The sequence below is a fragment of the Hibiscus syriacus genome, unplaced genomic scaffold, assembly GCF_006381635.1.
Source record: "Hibiscus syriacus cultivar Baekdansim isolate YM2019G1 unplaced genomic scaffold, ASM638163v2 tig00110121_pilon, whole genome shotgun sequence".
In the NCBI taxonomy this organism is placed as follows: domain Eukaryota; kingdom Viridiplantae; phylum Streptophyta; class Magnoliopsida; order Malvales; family Malvaceae; genus Hibiscus; species Hibiscus syriacus.
In genome coordinates, this window is record NW_024062597.1 from 88,095 (window position 1) to 115,246 (window position 27,152).

The 27,152-nt window shown below is 38.2% G+C and overlaps 1 pseudogene; it reads right to left on the bottom strand.

The window, feature by feature from the left end:
* Window positions 1–14: 14 nt before the first annotated feature.
* The window catches only part of LOC120215477, a 39,429-nt pseudogene continuing 12,291 nt past the window's right edge, over window positions 15–27,152 (bottom strand).

A 27,152-nucleotide genomic window follows, 5' to 3' on the forward strand; every position in this document is an offset into this window, starting at 1 on the left:
TATCAAACTGAATTCAGTTGACAATGTTATTCACACCTTTTGCAGTTTGTCCTCACCGATGATCCATCGTGTCAACCGACTTGGATCTTCAGTAAATGATTTGCACGACACAGGAAAAATACCAAGATCAGCTCCGATTAGGTCGTATTCCCGCAGTGCTTCAGCCATCTCGGCTTCAACAGATGCATCATCTACAACATCAATTGTGTTCATTTGTAGAAGATCAGCATAATGATTCTCTCTTTCCAGATCACGCTGGAAAGGCTCCATGGCTGGTCCCTGGTATTCCAATCATTTTAAGAAATCAAGGATCGGATGTCAACTTCCATTATGTTAATTAAATGTTAGAAAAGTGCTATTATTTTCATTTCCATTATGTTAATTAAATGTTAGTTAAGTGCTATTATTTTCATTTCCATTATGTTAATTAAATGTCCATATAGAACAGGTAAAACGGAAAAAAGATTAATCATATGAACCCAGCTTCATTTAATAAAAAAAAAAAATCAAGGATCGGATGTCAACTTCAAGCCCACTTAGCATTGTCTAAACTTGCCGGAAAAAAAAACTTGAATCAAATATACCGACTTCAAATTATTATAGTATTACCCGACATAGTTTAGCATAATGCCTATATATCTCAATGCTTTCATCTTGATCGCCAAGAAGTGTTCCGCCATACCAACCATTGGCTTCATCAACACAGGTCATTGAGAGGTACCTAAGATCAGAAAATATGTTTACAATGTACTAATAAAATCAATATTAGCAACAAAAAGACTTGAATCCAACTAAAATGTAAAAATATATCTAGAGAAATCAGAAGTCAGAAAGGACAGGATAACAAGAAACATAATCGATTAGCACTAAAAAATACTTGACTCTAACAAAAATGTAAAATTGTAAATATTTATCCTAAATAACTAGAGAAATCAAAAGTCAGAAAGATCAGGATACCAATGAACACACGATTGCATATAGATTGCACTTCCTTAACTGTTATGTTATCAGCCTTAGAATACAAGTCCCTCCAACCTATACTTTCATAAGTTCCAAAATACTTCACAATGCTTAACAGATGTCATAAATTCCAATATGCTGCAAGGAAAAATATATTCCTCCCCACACTAAGGCTTTCCTTGGTACAAAGGATGGAAAATTTATTAATCTTGTTGGAATCCCTAAAATTAAGGATAGATTACTTACCTTATTCCTAGGAGTTTCCTTGTACAGTAAGATCTAATCTTAGTCTCTAATTTACACTTAGACTACTCTATGAAGGCTATAAACTATTTAGTAAATAATAACAATCTTCTTTTTAAGTTTGTTCATGGCATCAGAATTTTAAGGTTTTTTGATCTTGTCATCTCTAATCTCTCATCCCAAACGTCCCTCCACTTTAATCTCTCTTGCCTCCTGTTTTATTCCTACCCATGGGTGACACAGTCGAAACTTCATCCGACACTAAAACCTCATAAATGATTCCAAATATCAATCAAGGAACCCCTCAAGGGGACCTTAATTCCTCTCTTATGATCACTAACCATCGACTAGATGGGAAAAATTTCCTGCAGTGGTCCCAATCGGTCATTATGGTAATTCGTGGTCGTGGCAAAGTAGGATATATCAATGGAGACATCCCACGACCAGCCACAACAGACCCAACTTATGGCACTTGGGAACTCAATAATTCAATTGTAATAGCTTGGTTAATTAATTCAATAGAAGGCCATATTAGTCGTACCTACCACTTCTTCAAAACTGCAAAAGATACGAGGGATGCAATCAAAGAAAACTACTCGGATCTTGGAAATGCCTCCCAAGTATTTGAGATCAAACGGAAGTTGAAGGACATCCGACAAGGAACACTTGAAGTAACTCACTACTACAATAATCTGAAAATTTTGTGGCAGGAATTGGACATGTACTATGAGGCAGACTGGGGAGAAGGAGTAGAACACACCAAGTTTATGACTCACCTCAACAATGAACGTCTCTGAGTTTTTAGCATGACTGAACCGAGAGATATATGAGGTCTATGGTCGAATTCTGGATAGAACCCCCTCCCAACCATTGGTGAAGCATTTGCAGAAGTTAGAAGAGAAGACAAGCATCGACTTATCATGATGGGTGATCAAAGAAACCTAAACCCGTGACAACTGCTGGTTACCGTCCCTCTGAAAACTCAACACTTATCTCCAGAGGCCTACAGCCACAAACGTTTCGTGCTGGAAACGATTCGAGCTCATCCAGGCCATGGTGTAACCACTGCAACCGCGTAGGACATACCAAGGAAAAATGCTTCAAACTCCATGGCTATCCTGGAAAAAACCATAAGGAGAATAAGACTGCAATGTTGTCCGCTAATACCTCCACTGCTACAAATGATGCTCTCAACGTTCGCCTAACCAAAACCCAACTTGAGACACTCCATGTTGGAAATTTGGTCATTGAAAGCCTTGATTTAGTCATAATCTGTGAGATATTCTAGGATATGTTTTCTATGTAAATATAGAAAGTAAAAGATGTAAATCAAGAAAAAATAGGAAAGTAGAAGCTGTCAAATATTGGCTCTAATTAGTTTCTTTTTTTGTTATAATGTCCCTCTGTATAAAAGGAGCCTTGTACTCATTCAAGAAATAAGACACATTATTTCTTCATTCTTTTCTAATTTGGTGTCAGAGCCATAATCGTGTCTTAACCCTAAAACACAGCAATTCCAAAATCACCGTAGCCATGTCCGAAGCCGCGTCAGAAATCACCTCAACCCCTGCTGCGGCCACTCCGCAACACCACTCCAATTCTCATTTTGTCCAAATCACCACCATCCGCTTAAATGGTGACAACTTCCTCCGATGGTCACAATCAGTCCAGATGTATATTCGTGGGCAAGGGAAAATCGGTTACATCACTGGTGACAAGAAGGCTCCTGCTGTTGATGATCCGCTGTACGCTACTTGGGTTGCTGAAAACTCCATGGTTATGACATGGTTGGTCAATTCCATGCAGGAGGACATAAGCTCCAATTACATGTGCTATCCTACTTCAAATTGTGGGATAATGTTAGTCAGATGTATTCTGACCTGGGCAACCAATCTCAGGTTTTTGAGTTGACTTTAAAATTGGAGATTCGTCAAGGAGATAATTCTGTCACCACATATTTCCATTCGTTGAAAAGGTTATGGCAGGATCTTGATCTCTTCAACACATACGAATGGAAAAGTACTGACGACTGTAATCACCATAAGAAAACTGTAGAAGATAGCCGTATTTACAAGTTTCTTGTCGGCCTCAATGTTAAGTTTGATGAAATACGAGGAAGGATTATTGGCATACCTCCTTTTCCATCCATTGGCGAAGTATTTGCCTAAGTTAGAAGAGATGAAAGCTGAAGGAATGTCATGCTCAAAAAGAGGAGTACTGGTGAGTTAATTGAAAATTCTGCCTTATTGAGTGATGTTGCAGCCTACAAGGCAGCAAACTACCAGCGCAGGTCTGATGATAAACCACGGGTCTGGTGCGATTTTTGCAACAAACCCCGCCATACACGTGAGACATGTTGGAAAATTCATGGCAAACCTGCTAACTGGAAAAGCAACAACCAAGGAGAGAAGAATCGTGGAATTCCTACTGCAAGTGAAGCTCACTTAGGTCCCTTCAACAAAGAGCAGATTGATCAACTCTTGAAACTGATAAAATTCAATTTCTCATCCGTTATTCCTAGTGTTTCTTTGGCACAAACAGGTAGTAATCCTAAAGCCCTTTCTTGTCCAAATTCCTCTCCGTGGATAATAGATTCCTGAGCCTCAGATCACATGACTAGTTTTTCTCATTTATTTAATACCTATTCACCTTGCCGTGGAAATGAAAAAATTAGAATTGTCGATTGTAGTTTTTCACCTATTGCAGGAAAAGGACTCATTAAACTGACAGAGAAAATTAATCTCAATAATGTTCTTCATGTCCTAAATTAGCCTGCAATCTTTTGTCTGTCAGTAAACTATCTAGAGATTCTAATAGTTGCATTACCTTCTTTGAATCACATTGTGAATTTCAGGACCGGAACTCGGGGATGATGATTGGATGTGCTAGGATGATTGAAGGTCTTTATTACTTTGATAAAGTATCTATTAGTAATGAAAAAGTTCAGAGCTTTAATGGTACTAGTTCAATTTTGATTCGAGAAAAAATAATGTTGTGGCACCATAGACTAGGACATCCTAGTTTTCTTTATTTGAAACACTTATTTCCAGAATTATTTCAAAAAACCGTCGTTCCCCTTATTTACCAAAAGATTATCAGGCCTCCAAACCTTTTTATCTGATTCATAGTGATGTTTGGGCCCCTTCTAAAGTTATTACTATTTTTGGTAAAAGGTGGTTTGTTACTTTTATTGATGACCACACACGGTTATGTTGGATTTATCTAATGAATAAAAAGTCTGACGTAAAATATTTATTCAAAAATTTTTACACTGATTGAAAACCAATTTCAAACCAAGATTAGTATTTTACATTCTGACAATGGAACAGAATATTTTAATGAGCACTTAGGTGATTTTTTGAAAGAGAAAGGGATTTTTCATCACTCTACATGTCGGGATACCCCTCAACAAAATGGCATTGCAGAACGAAAAAATAAACATTTACTTGAAGTAGCACGTGCCATAATGTTTTACATGCATGTTCCCAAATACTTATGGGGTGAAGCAGTTTTAACATCCGCTTACTTGATAAATAGGATGCCTACTAAGGTGTTAACATACAAAACACCACTCGATTGCCTAAAATCATCTTTTCCTGGAACAAGGTTGTTTTCTGAGTTACCTGTCAAAGTTTTTTGATGTACTGTCTATGTTCATGTTCCATGCCAATTTCGTTCAAAACTTGACCCACGTGCTATTAAATGAGTTTTTTGAGTACTCTTCAAATAAAAAGGGTATAAGTGTTTTGATCCTCAAACAAAAAAATTTCATGTGAGTATGGATGTGTCGTTTTTGGAAACAAAACCTTATTTCACAAAAAATTCTCTTCAGTGGGAGACAAGTGATATAGAAGACAATTTTTGGGACATTTCTATCCCACTACCCAATGTCATTTATCCTACACAAAAACCATGCATTTCTGAGAGTGGTCGCTTTGAAAATCCAAATTCAAGTGTTTCTAATAACGATTGCCTAGGAGAACCAAGTTTGTTGGTGCCTAATGAAGGAGATTCTCGTTTAGGGGGAGAAGTACTACAAACTAATCAACGTGATTTGAATTCTGAGCTTCAGTTTTATACTAGGAAGAGATTTCATCTGAGAAATAAAGACTCAAATATCAACCCTGCACGAAAACAATCTGAAGATCTGAGTTCTGGTGTCGAAACTTCAGGTAATCCTATCCCTACTACACGTTTGATTTCCTCCACTTTGTCCAACAATTCACCTAGTATTCCTGATCTTGATGTCCCTATAGCACTTAGGAAAGGTGTCCAAAATTGCACTCAACATCCCATTGCAAAATATCTTTCCTATCACAGACTATCAAAAAATCATAAAGCTTTCACATCTAGGATTTCACATTTGTTTGTTCCAAGGAATATACAAGAAGCATTGGATGATCCGAATTGGAAATTAGCAGTCATGGAGGAGATGAATGCTCTAAGGAGAAGTGGTACATGGGAGATTTTCGATCTACCCAAAGGAAAGAAAATAGTCGGGTGTAAATGGGTGTTTACAATAAAAAGTAAAGCTGATGAAAGCGTTGAGAGATACAAGGCGAGATTGGTGGCTAAAGGCTTTACTCAGACATATAGGATTGACTACCAAGAGACTTTTGCTCCTGTTGCTAAAATAAATTCTATTAGAGTGTTGTTATCTCTTACAGTGAACTCCGATTGGCCTCTACATCAACTTGACGTTAAAAATGCATTTCTCAATGGTGATCTGGAAGAGGTGTATATGAGCCTACCGCCAGGATTTGAGAAGAAACTTGGCAGTAACAAAGTATGCAGATTACATGTCACTATATGGACTCAAACAGTCACCAAGAGCTTGGTTTGACCGCTTTGGAAAGACAATTATCAGTTATGGCTTCTTGCAAAGTCATGTTGATCACACAGTATTTTATAAACATTCAAAAGATGGTAAAGTTGCAATTTTGATTGTTTATGTTGATGATATTATTCTCACTGGTGATGATGAAACAAAATTAGCTATTCTGAAGAAAAGACTAGCGAAGGAGTTCCAAATTAAGGACCTGGGAGCTCTTAAGTATTTCCTTCGAATGGAATTTGCAAGATCTAAGGAAGGCATATTTGTCAATCAGATAAAATATGTTCTTGATCTCCTTGGAGAAACAGGTCTACTTGGTTGTAAGATGGTTGAAATTCTGGTTGAGCCAAACTAGAAGTTACAAGCTACTAAGGTTGAAGAAGTAAAGGACAGGGAACAATATCAGAGACTTGTAGTGAAGATTAACTTGTCTCATACACGGCCTGATATTGCTTTTGCAATTAGCATGGTAAGTCAATTCATGCACTCACCAGGGGCGGAGCATTTCGAGGCTGTATATAGGATCTTAAGATATTTGAAAGGAACTCCAGGAAGAGGCTTATTGTTCAAGAAACATGGACATCTTCAAGTTGAAGTCTACACAGACGCAGATTGGGCACGAAGTGTTACAGATAGAAGATCAACGTTGGATATTGTTCCTTTGTTGGAAGAAACCTAGTTACATGGCGGAGTAAAAAACAAAATGTGGTAGCTAGAAGTAATGCTGAAGCAGAATTCAGATCCGTTGCCCATGGAATCTGCGAGGCGATGTGGATAAAAAGGATTCTTGAAGAATTGAAGTTTTCTTACTCGACTCCAATTAAGGTCTATTGTGACAACAAAGTTGCTATTGCTATCGCTCATAATCCAGTTCTTCATGATCGCACGAAACATATAGAAGTGGATAAACATTTCATCAAGGAGAAAGTCAATGCGGGAATAATATGCATGACATATCTCCAACTGATGAACAATTAGCTGATGTACTAACAAAGGGACTACACAAGAAGCAATTTGGTAAGATGACTAGCAAGCTGGCTATGGAAGATATCTTTAAACCAGCTTGAGGGGGAGTGTTGGAAATTTGGTCATTGAAAGCCTTGATTTAGTCATAATCTGTGAGATATTCTAGGATCTGTTTTCTACGAAAATATAGAATGTAAAAGATGTAAATCAAGAAAAAGTAGGAAAGTAGAAGTTGTCAAATATTGGCTCTAATTAGTTTCTTTTTTTGTTGTAATTTCCCTCTGTATAAAAGGAGCCTTGTACTCATTCAAGAAATAAGACACATTATTTCTTCATTCTTTTCTAATTCTCCATATGTTGCTTGGTACTTCTACGGCTAGTGGTTCTCTAGCAACCCAAGGTACTGCCCTCAACATTGTCCTTGAACCTAACAAATCCTCCTGTATACTCAATTCAGGTGCTTCCGATCACATGACAGGTAACCCCACTTTGTTTCATACTTACACACCTTGTCATGACCAATCCCGAATCCGCATAGTTGATGGATCCTACTCACTGGTGGCTGGAATTGGAAGAGTAAAATTAGCAGAAAATTTCTTCCTTGATAAAGTCCTACATGCCCCAAAATTGTCCTATAATTTAATTTCAATCAGTAAACTTACCAAGGATGAAAATGTTCTTGCTGCATTTTATACAATTGGTTGTGGTACGGGAACAGAAATCAGGGAGGATTATTGACACTGCTAAAGTTGATGGACTCTCTGTTTGGAATAAAGACAGTGGACAAGAAGGGTTGGCTATATCTACTTTGGAAGAAGACACAATCATGTTATGGCATCGTAAACTAGGACATCCAAACTTCTTGTACTTGAAGAAACACCTTCCACTGTTATTTTGAAATGAAAGAATTAATTCCTTGAGGTGTGAAATCTGCCAATTGTCCAAACACACCCGTGTACCATACCCATTAAAACCTTATAATCAGTCTCAACCATTCTCTTTAATTCATAGTGACTTATGAGGAGCCAGCCGAGTAAAAAAATATTACAGGAGCTAAGTAGTTCATAACTTTCATTGATGATCACACTAGGGTTTGTTAGGTATACCTCCTCAAAGAAAAATCCAAAACACCCAAAATCTTCCAAAACTTTCACTCAATTGTTCGAACCCAATTTAATTCTACCATACATACACTCCGAACTTGATCCTCGAGCCCACACATGTCTTCATTGGCTATTCCCCCACATAAAATGGTTATAAGTGTTACCAACCTTACACCGAATGTTTGTCTCTGGAGATGTCACCTTTTTTTTATGATGAACCATACTTTGCAGCATCTCATCTTCAGGGGGAGACTCTCAATGAAGATGAGACCATTAATTCCCTTCTCATTATACCTCATGATCCTACCTCTACTATCACAAACAAACCTAACAACCCAACAACTATTGTAATTCCAGATTTAGGGATTGTTTCTCCTGTATAGAAGCAAGAAATTAGCAGAATCAATCAAAGCACCGAAGAACAACAGCAACATGATCCAGGAAGGCAACAAGAACAGGCTCCAAAGCTTCGGGTATACTCCCAACGACTTCATCCTCCTAAAACTGAAACAGCAGCGCCAATTTCATCCCCAACTGAGGATTGTTCTGAAACAGAAGTCTCTCCTCCATCACCATCCATCTATCTTCCAATTGTTGTTCGAAAGGGAACAGGGAGTTGCACTCAATACCCTATTTCTCGGTTTGTGTCCTATGGAAACTTATCTAAATCTTATAAAGCCTTTGTATCTAATGTTGATACTGTAGAAGTTCCGAAAAACATAGAAAAATCTTAAATCAACTGTATGGAGGCAAGCTGTGATGGAAGAAATAAAGGCTCTCAAAGACAATGAAACATGGGAAGTCTCGGATTTACCAAGTGGTAAGAAGACTGTAGGATGCAAGTGGGTCTTCACTACAAAATTTAAGCCCGATGGCAATATCGATCGATACAAGGCTCAGGATGTGGCTAAGGGCTTTACTCAAACCTATGGCCTTGACTACGACGAGACGTTTGCACCAATTGCCAAGCTAAACACTATTCGAGTTCTCCTATCCCTAGATGTCAACTTGGATTGGCCCTTGACCCAATTGGATTAAAAAATGCTTTCCTCAATGGGGAATTAAATGAGGAAGTGTACATGGATTTCCCACCTGGGTTTGAAAAGAGAAAGGACCATGTGTAAGATAAAGAAATTCTTATATGGATTAAAGCAATCTCCAAGGGCGTGGTTCACCGATTTGCCAAAGCTATGACTAGTAGAAGTTATATTCAAGGACAGGCTGACCACACCATGTTCTACAAACACTCAAAAAGTGGAAAATGTTGCATTCTCATTGTCTATGTGGACAATATAATTTTAACAGATGATGATTCAAGCGAAATTAGAAGTCTAAAAGAGTTTCTTAGTGCAGAATTCGAACTTAAAGAACTGGAGAATCTTAGATACTTTCTTGGAATGGAGGTAGTAAGGTCTAAGGCATGTATTTCCATCTCCCAAAGAAAGTATGTTCTAGATCTGCTTTCAGAAGTTGGTTTGTTGGGCTGCAAACCAACTGAAACTCCTGTGGAATTCAATCTTAAATTAGGGACTGATCAGGATGGATAAGATATCGATAGGGGGAGATATCAACGACTAGTAGGGAGACTTATCTACCAATCTCACACTCATTCGAACATAGCTTTCGATGTGAGTGTTATCAGCCAGTTCATGCATGCTCCAAGGGAAAAACATCTAGAAGCTGCGTACAGGATATTAAGGTATCTCAAAGGGACTCCGGGTAAAGGCATGCACTTCAAGAAAACTGCAAATCGAAGTGTAGAAGTATACACTGATACAGATTGGGCAAGAGGTGTTAACGACAGACATTCTACAAGTCATTACTGTAGCTACGTTTGGGGTAATCTCGTAACATGGAGAAGTAAAAAACAGTTTGTTGTAGCACGCAGCAGTGCAGAGGCCGAGTATCGAGCACTATCCCATGGTATATGTGAAGGAATCTGGATATGACTACTGGAGAACTAAAAGTGTCCTATACAAGACCTATAAAAATGCATTTTGATAAGCAAGCAGCTGTCAGCATAGCACATAATCCTGTTCACCATGATTGCACCAAACATGTGGAAATTGATCGCCACTTCATCAAAGAAAAAATTAACTCGGGAGAGGTTTGTGTTACTTACATACCTACGAGACAACAAGTTGCGGACTTGTTGACCAAAAGTTTGAGCAGAAACATGTTTGAAGAAATTATTGGCAAACTGGGTTTGATAAATATCTACACTCCAGGTTGAGGGGGAGTGTCGAAATCCCTAAATTAAGGATAGATTACTTACCTTATTCCTAGGAGTTTCCTTGTACAGTATGATCTATTCTTAGTCTCTAATTCTTAGGGAGTTACTGATTTTTAGGGATTGTTCCCTTATTTACACTTAGACTACTCTATAAAGGTTGTAAACTATTCAGTAAATAATAACAATCTTCTTTTTAAGTTTGTTCAAGTCTAATCGTTAAGCTACAAAATAGAAAGGTGGTTATGAACAGAAATTTCATTAGACAAGTAGTTAAGATTCATAACCACTTTTTGCGTTATGGCAATGTGTTGTCACCTGCATGTAGTTACACTTTGATAATGCTTTTCAGGACAATGATACCTCATGCATGTGTGGACATTTATGTCACCTGTGCATGCAAGCACATATGGATCTCAAATAGTAAACAATCAATCCCACCATTACTCATTTTCAGGCCATGTTCATGGAGACCAACGTTATTGGTCCGCAGTTAGCAACAAATTGAATCCTTCATGCTGCGAACACAAAAAGATAATGCATTTTCCCTTAGGAAAACAAAAATGAATTTTAAGAAAATACCTCTGGAAAATATCTTTTTCATCATCACCATCATCGTCATCATAGGAAGAAAGCCAAGCTAAGTCACATAAATCATCAAATTTCATTTCCCCATTCAGCCCTCCATTTTTATTTTCACGTACAGTTACTTTGGGAGCTGAGCCAACTTCTTCAAACTTTCTTTGGCCAAATAGCCAATTCGGACTTCTAAGCTGTATTTCACTGCACCAAAATTCTAAAGTTCGGATCAAATAAAATAATGTCAATCTTACTCTACATATCAGTTTAACACAAGCATTTTAGCGCAGAACTGTGTTCTGACCTAAAATTTAGGCTAAAACAAGTAGATAATCTACTTTACCACAAAAAATTTAACTGGTACATGAGGGACAAAAGAATTTCAACAAGTCTAAGAAAAGCTTGAAAGTTCTTTTTTTTTTATAGAATAGGAAGACCTCATTAAAAACCCCCTTCATACTCAACGAAATATGAAAGTTTTGTCGAGCATTGGAAGGAGGAAAAGAATGTCTTATAAATTTTATTGAACCATTAAAAATTACAACTTAGATTACATCAAAAACATACAACCACAAAATCCAAACGAAACAAAACCCCCCATAACTACACCATAGGGCCTACACACAACCCCTCTCATCCAATGCCTTCTTTAGCCAACTTATCCGCCTCCCAATTTGCCCCTCTAGGAATATGTCTAATCATCACATCTTTATCCCTAATAACCTCTAAAATTCCATTCAACAACAAACACAGCTGATGCGGACAACCCCCCAAATTCTTAATCCAATTAACCACAACAAGACTATCACACTCAACAATAAGGCTTCCTTTGCCACCACATTGGGAATCAAAGAAAAGATTCAAACCCTTAATAATGGCCAACATTTCAGCAGCTGTAGGAGGCCCTTTACCTACATCCTCAGAGAATGAAACCAACGTAGAACCCCTTGAATCTTTAATAATCCCTCTTATGCCTCCTTTCATCCAATCATCCGTGACAGCACCATCCACATTTAATTTGAAGAAACCTTCAGGAGGCGGAACCCACTGAACCCGATTGACCACCCTATTCCCCTGACTTCCACATCTATCCGCAACCTAAGGATCCCCCATAAGATAATCGAAGAACGCCGAAAATTCTTTGTATTTTCCAATGTACCATGCCACTAGTTTGTATCTAGCTAGGAAAAACAGATTGATCTGATCCAAAGACCCACCTTCAAACACTATCATGTTTTTGTACTTCCAAATAGACCACAAAACAACCCCGGGAATAACTTTCCAAATATCAGAGTTCAAAACCAATCCCCACCAAACTTGCAGAAAAAAATCAGGGCCAAAATGTAAACATGATTGAACATTCCAAATACTTAAGAATTTACACCACAACACCCAGGAAACATTACATGTAAAAAATAGATGTGAAATCGTTTCAAGAAGCAACCCACAAAACGGGCACAACGAATCAACTAAACCTGGAACCTTTCTCTTCACTAACTCGCACTTCACAGCCAACTTTTTGTTTAAAACCTGCAATAGGAAAGATTCTACCCTCGGAGTAACTAGGCCACTCCACACCATCGGACTCTAAACTTGTTCAACCCCCACTATCTCGAACCAACCCTTCAAACATGACCTAACCGAATATACCCCATCACCACAACCTTTCCAAAATAAGCAATCCATACGACTGTGATCTACATTAACAGAATCCAATAACGTCATAAATTCAATCCATATATCAACTTCCCAATCTGCCAAATTCCTCCTCCATTTTATATCCCAAATCCACTTTTCATAGCAAAAGGAACCAAAATCTGAAATTTTCCCCACTTTATTCAGTAATAAAGGATACAGTCTAGGAAACCTAACCTTAAGCGACACCCTATCAATCCATACATCATGCCAAAATGAAATAGATTTCCCATCCCCGACATTCAAAACCAATTTATTCCGAGCTGCCTCACCAAGCGCATCCATTACAATCCAACTTTGGGCAACATTCTTCCATAACCAAGAAGCTTGGGTTGGAACAACCTTCAAAAACAAATCATTACAGTCCAATTTATATTTACAGCAGATCAGCTGTTTCCATCCAGAATCCTTCAACAGAAAATTTCCAAATCCATTTGCCTAATAAAGCTCTATTAACTAGCTAAAGATTAGGGATCCCCAGCCCACCACAATTCTTAGTCAAACACACCGAAGACCACTTCACCCAATGTATATTTTTCCTCTCACCTGACCCTCCCCACAGAATTCTTGCCATAATAGAATTTAAAACTCTCAAAACCGAGGCAGGAATTTTAAATATGGACAAAAAATAAATAGGCAGAGAGCTCAACATCGACTTAACAAGCACGGTTCTACCAGCCAACGAAAGCGACGAAGCTTTCCATCCGGATAATTTAGATTTAAATCTCCTCACCACTGGTTCCCACAAGGCTGCTGAATTTCTCTTAGCACCTAGAGGAATACCCAGATAATCGGATGGGAAAGAACCTACTAAACAACCAATAGAATCAGTCCATTCCTTTAACACCCCCTCTACATTAATCCCAAAAATCTTACTTTTAACCAAATTTATCTAGAGACACGATAATAATTCAAAAATCAACAATACCCTCCTAACATTCTTCAATTGATTGATCGAAGCTCCACAAAATATAAACAGCAAATTGTAAATGGAAATATTAAAAGCCTGCCCATGATTTCCTATGGTAAAACAAGCAAACCCCCCCAAATTCACTGCTTTTGACAACATACGGCTATAAAGCTCTCCCACCAAGTTAAAAAGAAGGGGTGATAGGGAACACCCTTGACGAAGACCTTTAGATATTTTAAATTCCTCCGTGGGTGAACCGTTTACAAGAACAAAAACCGAAGCAGTTGAAATACACTTTTGAATCCATGAAATCCACTTTTCATCAAACCCCATTAGTTCCATGACCTTTATAAGCAAAGAGTAGTAAACCGAATCATATGCTTTCCTAAAATCAACTTTGAATGCAACACCGGCTAACCTTTTTTTCCTCCAATAATCAATACCCTCATTAGCCATGAAAGAACAATCCAGAATTTGTCTTCCCAGAATAAACGCGAACTGTGAAGACCCTATTAAATACTCCATGCACCCTCAAGTCTTCTAGCTAACATCTTCGATAAGATTTTATAAAGACCCCCAACGAGACTAATGGGACGAAAATCATCAATGCAATCAGGACCCACTTTCTTAGGAATCAACGTAATAAAAGAATGATTAATTCCTCTCTCCTATTGTTTTCCAGCAAAAAAATCCCTGCAAAATCTCATTACCTCCTTAATACAAGTCCAAATTTTTTTGAAGAATCCCAAAACCATCCCATCTGGCCCAGGGGCATTATTCGGATCCGCCTCAGACACAATGCCCCATATTTCCTCCTCTGTAAATTCCACTTCCAACCTCTGAGCCATATCTAGACAAATCTTAACAAAGTCCACTGCCTCTAACATTTTCCTTGAATTATAAGCCTCTTTAAAATGATCCTGAATATGGGCTTTAATTTCTTCAAGATTTGAACATTCCGCCCCATTAATCTTCAAGGAAAGAATAGAATTTACCCTACCCCTGTTTGCTGCACATAGATGGAAGAACAGAGAATTACGATCCCCTTCCAGAAACCATTTACACCTCGATTTCTGATGCCATATTCGTTCATCTCTTTTGTAAAGCTTCCATAATTCATTCTTTTCTATAATGATCCGATCGAAATCCACCGATTTTGCACTCTTCTGCCTCGCCAAATCCATCTCGTGTATTGAATTTTCCAACTCTGTTATTCCTTTTGAGAGTCCAAAATGCTTATTTCCAGACCATTCTTTAACAACCACCTTAATTTGTTTCAATAACCAAAAAATTCCTCTGTGCCTCTTCCTCCTCTTCAACTCCCCAAGCTTAACTTTTATCATTTCCTGGAAGCTAACGTCGTCCAACAAATAATTAAATAACTTAAAAGGCCGAGGACCCAATCAAACGAAACATTCTCCAACAAAATAGGATTATGGTCAGAAATAGAACATGGCAACAATATTTGAGAAATTCTTGGAAACAAATTTAAAAACACCGAATCCACCAGAAACCTATCCAACCTCAAAACTGATTGTTCCTCTGTATTATTTCCCCAAGTGAACATACCCCCACTCATAGGAAGATCAATCAAATCCGACATTTGAATAAAATCCGAAAAAACCTTCATTGAATGAAAATTATGATTTATACCTAGTTTCTCTTCAAGAATCAAATAAGAGTTGAAATCTCCTCCTACACAAATAGGTCCAACAGCTTGTTCAACAAACGACAACAACTCAGTAAAAAAAACTTTCTTCTCCGCTTCAATTGTAGGACCTTAGACATTAACAGACCAACATTTAATACCTGAGTCATTATATTTTCCTAAAACCGCAACAAATCTCTTATTCACAACCTGGTCCACAACATCAATCTTCTCTTCATTTCACAGAATAAATAACCCCCTGCAGTCCCCACTGAAGGAGCAACCACACTACCTTTTAAGAAACTCCCTCCCACTCTCCTCAACAACGATTGGTTCATCAATTGCATTTTAGTTTCCTGCAGGAATACCACTAACGGCTTCTTTTCCCCTATCTTTCTCCTAACCGCCCTCACCTTCTCCTTCCTCCCTAAACCTCGCACATTCCAAGACAAACAAGAAAATTTTAACATTAATACAATACTACCCCTTTCGGATGAAGAAAAGTCTACTGACCTTCCCCCTCCCCACACCTTTTACTCATTTTAGCTAATTTTTCAGCCACTGCTTCCCCCCCCCCCCAAAAGATATACCTAAGAGATTTCCCACTTCCCATGTAGCATTAATTTCTTCATCCTTTTCTAAAACTATAAAAGTCCTATCCCCCACTTCAGATTTGCATTTGTCTTTAACTCCCCCTGTTCTCCTATAAACTCTCTTATATCTCCTATCTTTACTGCTGCTCCTTACAACATCTCTAGCTGATCCATTGCATTCAGAACGTGAAGTTGCCTTCTCCAATGATTTTTCTCCCAAATGCCCCTGTGAAGAAACTAATGATGCATATTCATTCCCTGATCCACTCCCCTTATCTGTCGAGTTGCAAGTAATACCAACTTTTCCTAATTCCTTAACTCCATTATCTCCCACCTTACCCATACCCTCCAGCTCACTTATATGTTCCTCTCTACCAGCCATATACTTCCCAAAGCCCATAATCTGTAAATTAACAACAGGCCCAGATGGAATTATTTTTCCTATGGGAGAGGAAGATTCACTGGTTTTATCGGAGTGGGCTTAACCACTACCCCCCAAATTCCAATTTACCCTCAGACCAATCCCCTCAAAGTCCCCTCTCAAGTCCCTACTAAACTCAAAAAAATGATACCCTTCTCTCGTTATGTTCCCCATGATTTTCCTGTTGCGTTGACATCAAGCTTCTCCAGCCGCCAAAATTTCCAGCTACCCAGTCCCATCAAGCCACTTGTCAACCCTTAGACGTGTTTCCTTTGCTGCCAGATCTCTTCTTTCAACCACCCCAACTTCTCAACCTTCTTCCTCCTCGCCGAAAGCTGCACCATCACCGGCACTATTTTCCGATCCCCTCTATGAAATTAATTCTGACTATACCACCGACATCCTAGAATAAGGCCCTTTTTTAACAGTAACTTTGTATGATCTCCTATAAGCACCTAAAGTTATCCAATCCGGTACATCAAAGGGGCTTCCCACCCTCAACAGCACCCTTACCACTGACAAATCCAACCTATTCAACGTGCTATCCAGAATACACATCAGTTTCCCCCATCTTCCAACCAGTTTCTCCAAAAAGGAAGCATTCCAACATAACAATGGAATGCCATATAATTCCACCGAGTAGAAAGACATTGGAATACCTTCATCATTCAAAAGGGGTTCCAACCAATCGAACCAGAACATTAACTCCTTCGACCACGTTTCTTCAAGCTCTTTAACCGAACCAAAGGTAACCATGCATGATTTCTATGCATAACCCCATCTGGCAACTTTCACCTTTATCCCATCACTTTCCAATCCCTTTTGAACCAATCCCAACTCAAATAATGGTTTAACGATCCCTGTAAGAGAACGTTTTACCTAATCCTAATCACCCGAGGGGATGTGCATCTCCCATACATTCTTCACCCCTACATCCCTTCTCGAACATCCTTCTCTTTTATCCATAGGAATTTTTTCATTCCTCCTCCATTCATTTGAAACCAGTACATCCTTATACGATCTTCCATCCCTTAATCTATTCAAAGAAACTGTTTCTTCTCTCTTCTTACCATCCTCACCCCTATTCAACTTCTCAGTAACCAACTTGGACGTATTCCCAACTGCTAACATAGCCCTCTTACTCTTATATTTCGCAACCCCAACAAAGACTCTCTTCCTATCAATCCATGTACTGTTTAACTTCTCAATCGCTTTCTTTAACCCCTCCTCTTTCTCGAACTGAACAAAGGCAAAAGTATGGTTCCTATACTTTAGTTTAATGGATCCGATCGGAATGTAAACCCTTAATACACGACCATGGTGTTGAAAAAGTTCCTTGACAACTTTCCTAGACACCCTTTTACTCAGATAGTCCACAAATGCCATCCATTCCTCACCGAAAGACAAAGAAACATTCAAATTCTCTCTCACTCTCACTTCTATTCTCTCTCCTAGACATTCTCTCTTCTATTCTCTCTCCTAGACATTCTCTCTTCTCACGGATATGTCAAAGTTCTTAAGATTGAAAAGAAAAGTCAGAGCACTTGAAATTGACATTCTTGGGTTAATATTGTATTTCAGAGCCAACAACAAGCCCTTTCACCTCCCGCAAATTGTAATGAAAAAAATATATTGTATTTTAGAACGGGTACCATAGATAGAAGTGAAGTCAAAATGAAAATCGTCACAAACAAGGTTTAAGCTTCTCAGCAAAAATACAGCCGCCTAAAAATTATTTAAAATAGAGAACCTATATGCAACTAAGATAAGCTTCAAACTAGCCAAGGTCAGAGACAAAGCACATCCTGGCAACAAATCAGGACACTCAAATAGTCACAAATGGTTCAATTTTAGAAAAAAAATCATGACTGCAGATAAAATATTAAAAAAACATCTTATTACCTGGAAGAGGCAAGTGTCACTATTCAACAAAAGATAAGGGAAATAGTTATGAAAGTAAAAGAAGCTACAAACAGAATATAAAAAATATATATATTGCAGAGATAAAATGATATTTACGCTGCATCAGGTGCCACACCAGAATTTGCTGTGGGACCAACAGGTCTTTGATCTGGTTCACTGCACAACCTCACATTCTTTATTGATCTGGATGTTCGTTCTATCAATTTATGAAATGATGTCAACTTCATCCGTGAAAAGTCTTCTCTACAAGCTGGAATGGGAGCAAGTGTCTTTCCCACTACCCCTAAAAGCTTAATATTACCCTCCACACTGCACATGGCAATCGAAACAATGAAAAAAATGGTAAATTAAAAGACAGAACCTTGATGATAATGCAGGTTGGGATGGGTATTTATCGAAACAATAGCCCATTTAGGGTTCGGGTCAAGCTTAGGAAAAACTGGCCTTGCCTGGGATTATTACAAAACTTGCCCCTATGTGTATTATCTAGAGTTTACCTTCTTAGACTTTATTCATTGTTCTTGTCGCCTCTCATTTTCTTCACCAGTTCCATCTTGCTGCAACTTTTTCTGTTAACTCAAGCTATTTTATCCTTTTATTTCATTTTTGTATTTTTCCTAATCTTTTATCATTTTAAATAAGGTTTATTTTATTAACTTTTTTACATTTTATTGCCGCCTCACTATCATTGTTAGGACCAACTTACTGCAACTTTCAAGTAAGATCCGAAGCTAATCTCTGAAGTGATGTTTATTGTGTTTAATGTTCTTTTGATTTGGAAGGATTTTTGGAATTAAATGTTCTTCCAATATAACAAAAAACTGAAACTTTTATGATAATATGGGGTGGTGCAAAGTCAGGTATGTATGGCATTTATTTTGGGGTTGGGTTCGGAGATTTTAAGGTTTTCTTTTGAAGTTGGAGTCAGGTCAGTTTTTGGCATATTCTTGTGTCAGAGTCAGAGTTGGGGTGAGAAAAAAAGCATCCAAGCCCCGTTCCCTTCTCTAACCCTAATAATTTATAATACTCCATAATAACAACAACAACAGCAATAACAAGAACCATAATAATCCTGGCAAATATAGTTAAGAAACAGCTAAAGGTCCTTAGTTGAGGTTTAGAATAAATATATCAGGATTGCTGGAAGGTGAAGTGTAGTTTTTTTTGGTTAAAATAGATATGGACACATTACCACTTATCAGGGAATAGGTCATCTCCGGTCCCAGAAACATGAAGATAATAATCCGAATCCAACTCCCGGAGACCAGGTTTTCCTTCCCTCGGTTGGAAGTAGCCCAAAAATCTGGTAGAAATACCAATGGCTGGTAGTTAGAAGAACAAAAACTGTACAGATTTATAAAGGCTATAGCCTATACTAAATAATCTCTAAAGCCTGAAATGCCCCTACTTTCAAAAGGCACAGTTATAATGAAGATAAAAACCTTCAAGATGTCATTCATTAAAGAATTGTTTTTAAAATGGTAGATGGAAAAGAATTACAAGTTTATTGCATCTTGTTTTTCACCGTCGGTGTAGGCATTGCTATAGTATCGCTTGATAGACTTGAGAAACTCTCTAGACTGGGTCGCAGCTTTCCACTTTCCTTGCCTCTCCGGAAAAACCTGAAGTTTGTAAAGAATTCAATATTCTACGAGAATAATTCCATAACATACGAAAACTAAAATGCTGAATATCTTATGTTTTAGCTTTTGCATTTTTTCCCCCTAACAACAGAATGGTTAAGAAGATAATCCTACAGTGTTATGAGCAGCAGAACCTCCATACTGATGGGCAAGAGCATCTCCCATACTCTGGTACATGTCCATGAGGGCAGCAGCAACACTACTATCAGGGTCCACTTTAGGCTTGTCTGTCAATCCTATTGCATGGAGTTGGCGGCCCAAAGCTGCCAACCCATAAGCATATTGTGCAAAATTTGTACGATCCAAACAGTCAATGCAGTTAGTTCGCAGAACTCCACTCTGAAATCTTGGAGGTTCACCATCATAATTATCGATTTTAATTTGTTGACTTAAGTCGCCCTCTCTTTCTCTACTGGTTAGTAAATTTGAATTCTCATTGCTGCTTCCAATCTTAACAAGATGACCAGATTTACCTCTCATATCTCTAAGCGATGCATCCCTGTAATAATTGAAATAAGCTAGTACTATACTGCCAATAATTGAAATGACCAGATTTACCGAGAGAATTGCGTTCAAATACCCAACTGCATGTGCAAATTCACGCCTCAACATCATCTCTCTAGGTCTTTTCTCAACAGTCTGCGTTTCAATATTTAATTTAACTAAAAAATAAAAATTATATCAAATCTCAAAATGATTTGTGGTTAAATGGTCAAAAGGAGATAAGCTATAAAATGTACACAGGCTTACATTACAAATAATCAAATACATATTGGCAGACCAAATAGCTAGTTTCCATCTTTTTAGGTGATTAATAAGTACATATACACCTCCACACATTTAGATGTACACATATATGTATATAATTATACATCCAAATTATATTCATGAACAAGATGGAATCTAGATGGAGGTTGTCAACAGCTTGAGATCCCTACAAAAGCAACAACAACTTCACACTTTTTTTATAGAAATAGGGCCTCATTAAAAAAACCCTTCATAACCATTAAGCTCCTAGAAACTCAATGATTATAGGAAGGAGGAAAAGAGTGCCCAAAGATTTATTACTATAGCAATAGATACAACTAGTTCAGAACATAAAATACAACATAAAACCCCTTTAAACCAACCCCAAAGACAACCACCAAATACAAACAAAACACAAGCCCTTGTGCTATCCTATGTCTGATTTAGCTAAACGATCAGCTTCCACATTTATACATCTGTTAAAAAGCCTAGTAGTTACTTTGAACTGACTAACTAACTTGGCTATAACTCTGACCACTTGAATATAAAGATCTGGACATGTCTCCGGATTGGAAATCCACTTTAGCGTATTATAAGAATCACTCTCTAGAATTAGACTTCCTTTATCCCTCCAAACCGATTTCAAAAACAAATCTAACCCAGCATGAATTGCTTTTAACTCAGCAAGGATCGGGGGGCTTGGTCCAATCGATCTTGAGAAAAACTCCAACCTTTTACAATCAGCATCTCTTAGCACACAACCAATACCACTGCATCTCCAGTCAAAATTAATTGCCCCATCAACATTAAGTTTTAAGAAACCTGGGTCTGGGGGACACCACTTAGACTCGGACAAAACAGACCTCGAAGGAATACGATGCTGATCAGCCAAAGTTAAGTCTCCTACTAGGCAATCCAGAGGGATAGAAAATATTACAATACTTAGCCAAGAACCATGAAGCCACCCTCTACCTGACCAGAAAAAAGAGCTTAACTTTATCGAACCTACCCTTCTCGAACACAATGTCATTTCTACATTTCCACACAGTCCACAAAGCAGCACCCGGCACAAATTTCCAAATTTCTGAATGAGGAACTAAATCCAACCAGAAAAACAGAAAACTTCCGGGAGTATTAGGTAAAACAGAATATAAATTCCACATTTGAAGAAACCTCACCCAAATCCACCACACAACTTTACATTCAAAGAACAAATGGCTCACCGACTCGGTATCCAAACCACAAACCGAACAAGAAGAATCCTCAATACCTCTAATACCCCGCCTCAATAAGGCAATTTTAACTGCCAACTTCCGGTAGAGAACCTGCCAAATAAACACCTCTATTTTTGGAGGCATTAAACCAATCCAAACTCTCTTAGACCAACACAACTCCGGAGTTGACAAGGTAGAGTCCAAGTGTAGCAATCATCCACCTCCGAGTCAATACGAACATTTTCCAGCAGAAGAAACAATTCATACCATAAAGCAAACTCACTCTCCATCAAATTTCTTCTCAATTGAATGTCCCAAACCCACCTCCCATTGCTAAACTTCCGTAGTTCGCAATTACCCCATCCTTTTTTACTGACAAAGAGAACAGCCTTAGATATTTAGACTTCAACGGTGAATTACATAACCATCATGCCAAAACAAAAAAAATTTTGATAAGATTAGAAGGCCTCATTAAAAACCACCTTCTTGATTAATGGATTTTGAAAAGAAGCTCCTTAATCATTGGAAGGAGGAAAAGAGCGCCTTAGATTTTCATAAAAGAAAATAAGATTACAACCTCGATAAATCTCTTAGAAATAACCCTTACAACAGTCTCTAAATCCCACCCGAACAGGAATCAAATGCTAAACTGAAACAACAAACAACATAAACATTAGCCTATTTCAGTCTACTGCAACCCTGCTATCACTCTCAACAATCAGCCTATCCTTGACCCTCCCTTGAGCAGAAGCATATAATAAAATACCCCTCTGAATAGCTTTAAGTTCGATCATAGTCGGAGGTCCCGGACCAGCTGACTCTTGAAAAGAACCTAGGACTGAAGCTGAATGATCCCTCCAAATACCTCCTATACTCGATTTCTTCCAGTCACTACTAACGGCTGCGTCCACATTCAATTTAAAAAAACTAGAAGGGGGAGGTCCCCAAGGGAATGAGGAAGACTTCATAGAGCTGTAGGGCGAGTAGGAATCTGTTAATGAAGGATCCATAATCAAGGAATCCTTATGAATAGAAACGTCCTTGTGCTTAGCTAGAAACCAAGAAGCCAGCCTAACTCGTGATAAGAAAAATAACTCTAACTGATCAAGCTTTCCCCCTTCAAAGACAATAAAATTTCTGGCCTTCCAAATGGTCCAAATGATAGCCCCAGGAATGAAAGTCCAAATAGAAGAATTTGATTTCAACTCATCCCAAACAGTAAGAAAGGTTTTTGCATCAGCAGGAAACACAGAACTAAATCTCCAAAAATTATAAAATTTGTACCACAAAGCCCATGCAACCGAACATGTAAAGAATAAGTGCGTGGAAATTTCCTCAACCAATTTACAAAGAGGGCATAAATCATCCTCGATACCTTGAACCCCTCTTTTAATCAGTTCGGATTTAACAGCTAGCTTGCCAAGCACAACCTGCCGCATTAAAGATTCAACTCTAGGGGGTACCAAACCTCTCCAAATAATGTTATTCCAGAAGCAAACATCATCTGATCCTGAAGCACAACTTTTAATACAAGAACTGACTGAAAAAACACCATCCCCACTGCCTTTCCAAAGTAAAATATCACTGGAATCTTCAGACAAAGAATAGGGAGAGATGAAGCTCACCAAGTTATACCATTGTTCAACCTCCCAATCATTTAAATTTCTTCTAACTTGAACATCCCAAACCCAGCCAGAAGGAAGGAATTCCCCAAACTCACAAAGTTTACCAGATCTGTTAGAAGAAACCGAAAACAATCTAGGAAAAAGAAACTGAAGTGGATAATCTGCAGCCCAACTATCTTGCCAAAAACGAATAAGCTTACCATTTCCAACATAAAAACTACACAAACTTTGAAACTTAGAGCCAAAGGAGTCTTGTTTGTAATGATTGTTAACCACCGATCTCCAAAGCCAAGAAGATTGAGGCGGAACCTTGCTATCAAATAGTAACCTTGAAGAATCAATGTTGTATTTCCTACAGATAAAATTCCTCCAAACAGAGTGTCTCTCATTTGCAAATCTCCAAAACCATTTCCCTAGCAATGCTCTATTCATACTAGTCAGATTTCGGACTCCCAGACCACCCTCGTTCTTAGGTTTACATACATCATCCCATTTAACCCAGTGAATCTTCTTTGAACCATTTCCCCCTCCCCCTCCCCCTCCCCATAAAAAATTAGACATGATCGAGTTTAGAGCCTTAAGGATTGAAACTGGAATCTTGAACATAGACAAGAAATACGTAGGCAGTGAGGACAGAACCGATTTGATCAAAACCAGTCTCCCTGCTAATGAAAGTGTAGCAGCCTTCTAACCCGCTAATTTAGTATGAAAATTCTGCACCACCGGTTCCCAAATAGCAGATGCATTCTTAGTTGCCCCTAATGGAAGACCTAGGTAATTAGAGGGGAAACTCCCAACCGAACAACCAATAGAAGCTGCCCAAGTCTGAACCTCCTCTTGGGAAATATTAATCCCAAACAAATTGCTTTTCTTTAGGTTAAGTTGCAGCCCTGACATAACCTCAAAAACTCTGAGCACCCTCTTCACATTCATAATCTATGTTTTCGAAGCTCCACAGAAAATAATTAAATCAGCAGCAAACTGTAAATGTGTGAGCTTGAAAGACCCTTCCTCCTTGCCAACTGTCAGACCAGAAAATAGTCCTTCAGAAACAGCCCGCAGTATTAATAAATTCAACAACTCCCCTACTAGATTAAATAACAAAGGTGAAAGTGAACACCCCCTTCTTAGTCCCTTGGCCATCGAAAATTCCTCGGTTGGAGACCCATTGACTAACACTGAAATGGAGGCAGTAGAGACACATTTCCTGATCCAACTAATCCAAGTCGAACCAAATCCAATTTTTTCCATCACCTTGAATAAGATAGGCCAACCAACCGTATCATAAGCCTTTTTGAAATCTACTTTAAAAACACAACCCTTTAGCCCTTTCTTCCTCCAATAATCAATGCCCTCGTTAGCAATGAGGGAGCAATCCAAAATTTGCCGACCGGGTATAAAAGCAAATTGTGATTGGCAAAATTGATTCTCCCTTCCCCACTTGTAAAATAAGATGATTACGAAAACACAAACCAATAGCATCATTCGATCGATAGTTGTTAATGACTCCTTTCCAAAGCCAAGACGCAAGGGAGGATGTATAATTGTCCATCGCAATAGATCTTCTGTCTAAATTATACTCGCAACAAACCAACCTCTTCCACCAAGACTCCTTCTCACTACTAAACTTCACACCCATTTTCCCAAAAGAGCCTTATTCCTCAAATTTAAATCGGTGATACCCAAGCCCCCAAAATCTTTCTTTTTACAAACTGTCGACCATTTCACCCAGTGTATCCGATTTTTCTGAGCAGTATAACCCCACAAAAAATTTGCTTTCTCCAAACTCCAACCGGCATTTTGAATAAGGACATATAATAGTTTGGTAGCGAATTCAAGACTGATTTAACTAGAACAGCCCTTCCCGCAAGGGATAAAGTTCTTGTTTTCCACTAAGCCAGCTTGTGAAAAAGTTCTTGACAATTGGTTCCCAAAGGGTAACCGAATTTCTACTTGCACCCAAAGGAAGCCCCAGATACTCCGTCAGAAAGGCGCCAAAACTACACCCAATAGAGCTTGCCCACTCTTTGACTATATTATCATCCACATTTATGCCATAAATCTTACTCTTCGAAAGATTCAACTTCAAACCAATTCACAATTCAAAGATAACCAGAATTCTCTTTAAGTTCTTCAATTGAGCTTCTGAAGCTTTGCAAAAATTATCAAATCATCAGCAAATTGCAAATGAGATAGTGAGAAAGAATTATTGTCACATCCAATCTGAAAACCATCAAACAACCCTAACTCAACTGCTTTAGAAAGCAGCATATTAAGAAATTCAACCCCTAAATTAAACAAAAGCGGTGATAATGAACACCCTTGGCGTAAACCCCGTGAAACTTTAAAACTTTATGTGGGAGAGCCATTCACTAAAACTAAAATGGAAGTTGAAGATAAACACTCTAGAACCCAAGACCACCATCTCTGACCAAACCCCATGTACTCCATAATTTTGAGTAAGATCTCCCAATCCAAAGTATCATAGGCTTTACTAAAATCTACTTTGAACACTAAACCTTTCCTCCCTTTCCTCCTCCAATAGTCAATGCCTTCATTAGCAATGAAGGAACAATCACAAATTTGTCTACCAGGAATGAATGCAAACTGTGAATGACCAATTAGCATGTCTATGTACAACCATAATCTTTTTAAAAGAACTTTAGACAGAATCTTGTACAAACCCCCTACTAAACTAATAGGCCTATAATCCTCTATTCCAACCGGGTTCGGTTTCTTTGGAATTAACGTAATAAAAGAGTGATTCACACCTTTGTTAAGTTTCTTCCCCTTATAGAACCTCTCAAAAAACTCCATAATTTCATTTTTCAAAACCGGCCAAAATCTCTTAAAGAATCCCATATTCAACCCATCCGACCCCGAACCCTTATTACTATCCGAAGAGGCGATTGCCTCCCAAATTTCATCTTTCGAAAAATTCCTTTCCAAACCATCTCTCTGCTCCTCGGAAAGTCTTCTGAAATTAAGTTCCAAATATTCCACCTCCAAAGTAGGCTTACATTTATATGCTTTCTTGAAATAAAGAAAGATATGGGATTTTATCAAATTTGGATCCAAAGTCTGAGTACCATCCACTTCCAGCGACTTTAAAGCATTAAATCTACCTCTGTTTGATGCACACTGGTGGAAATATTTTGTGTTTCGATCACCATCCCGTATCCAAATCGCCCTCGATTTTTGAAACCAAATAAGTTCATCTTTTTGGTACAAAGACCAAAGTTCTCTCTTATCTCTTACAATGTCGTCCATCGAAACCATTGGATTCCCACTTTGAACTTCTGCTTCCCGAACAGAAATTGACTTCTCCAAATTCTCAATGAATTTCGGTAATTGCAAACGGCTGTTTTTTGACCAGCTTTTTATCACCTCCTTTGATTCCTTTAATAAGCTTTCGATACTCCTCTTTTTCCCCACCTTCATCTCATTGATCTTTCCTTCTAACATTCCTTGAAATCCAACCTCATCCATAATATAATTAAAGAGTTTGAAAGGTTTCGGACCCCAGTTAATCTTACTCAAATCCAATGCCACTGCATTATGATCCGAAAGAGATTTTGGCAGTAGAACCTGAACAATATCTGGGAACATCAATAAAAATTTGTCATTCACTAGAAACCGATCCATTCTCCCAAAAGAAGGTTCTTCCCTGTTGTTACACCATGTGAAATTCCCTCCAGCCAACGGAAGATCCATAAGCTTAGCTTGAAACACAAAGTCCCTAAATAGCCTTACCAAGTTAACAATCTGTGATTTCTCCTTTTTCTCATCATTCGATAAATAAGCATTGAAATCACCTC